The sequence below is a fragment of the Seriola lalandi genome, unplaced genomic scaffold (genome assembly GCF_002814215.2).
Source record: "Seriola lalandi dorsalis isolate HSWRI2012SDOR001 ecotype SW California unplaced genomic scaffold, Sedor1 jcf7180002054836, whole genome shotgun sequence".
Classification (NCBI taxonomy): Eukaryota; Metazoa; Chordata; class Actinopteri; order Carangiformes; family Carangidae; genus Seriola; species Seriola lalandi.
This window is the reverse complement of record NW_019525389.1, coordinates 49,815-50,953: the sequence shown is the minus strand read 5'-3', so window position 1 is coordinate 50,953 and position 1,139 is coordinate 49,815. Positions and strand designations below refer to the sequence as shown.

The following is a 1,139-nucleotide window of genomic DNA, read 5'->3' as shown; positions in this document are numbered from 1 at the left end:
GATTTCTTTGACAATAAGAAATGAAGACACCAACCGAGAACACAGATGAATGGTTTTTACTCCCAAGGGCATATATTTAGCAGCTCTTCTGGAGCTTTTTATCGTATTACATGAGGTTCTTCATTCTTCTGAATACTTTGAGGACTTCTTCTAAAAGCTGAGATGCTTTAGATGCAGTTTTTGACATTTTCTGGTACGAATGAAAGCTCCAGAAAAACTACTAAATGGACTTTTTGGTGAGAATCCATCATACTGCTTTCAGTTTGTAACTAGTGCGACAGTTTTGAGAAAACCCAGACAAATTATACATCAAAACGTGTGGTTCGATCGGGAATGATGTGCTGTGACTTTTGGTAGCGTTTCAAGTTACCATGGTGATGTAAATGGCGAAAAACATCCTATAGAAAATGAATGGAAAATGACCAAACCCACCCGTCTTTGGAGCCACTCAGCTTCGTCAAACTTTAACGTAGAAACATGGTTGAAACTTTAAACAAGACTCACAAGACTTGATGCTTTTTTTAACATCTGTATTTTCCCAGCCGTTATAGTTTTTACACAATCGCTGTTTACGTTTCATGACATTTTATGACAGTTTCAGATTTTTAATAAAGGTCAAGAATTAAATTTAATCCCAGTTTTAAGACATGGAAGAGAGAAATCATCATTATCTGCAGAGGAAGATCATGTGAAAAGAGTGAGAGCTCCATAACAGCGACTGGTCAAACTAAGCTAATTATTCTTAAATCACAGAAAGTTAAAAGCTGGAATTACGACACAGAGTCAGAAAACTGTAGAACACGATTGTTTCTCTTGGTTCTAAGAAAAAGGGCAAGAAGAAGAAGAAGAAAGTTTCTTCTTCCTCAGGCACAAGATTATTTATAATGCAGATCTATGTGTGTGGGTCGATCAGGTTGTTGACTCAACACTTTCTTGCTGCCGGCTGCTGAGGTTTCTGGCTCCTGGTGGTTTGTGTAGGTGGACACGAGCTCCGTCTGCATTTGTTTCAAGTCCCACTGGTCAGTGATGGAGTTTAGACTCGCATCACTGAACGCCTCCTTAAACTTAGACCAGAATAACGTGATTCATCAGCTGCAGATATTAACAGACTGAGGCTGTTACAGTGGAAGAGAGAAGGG

At 39.0% G+C, this 1,139-nt stretch overlaps 1 protein-coding gene across 5 annotated transcripts in view; it reads right to left on the bottom strand.

The window, feature by feature from the left end:
- Positions 1 to 1,139, bottom strand: part of LOC111670138 (uncharacterized) — a 13,362-nt gene that overhangs the window by 4,908 nt on the left and 7,315 nt on the right. The gene's annotated exons all lie outside the window — the stretch shown is intronic.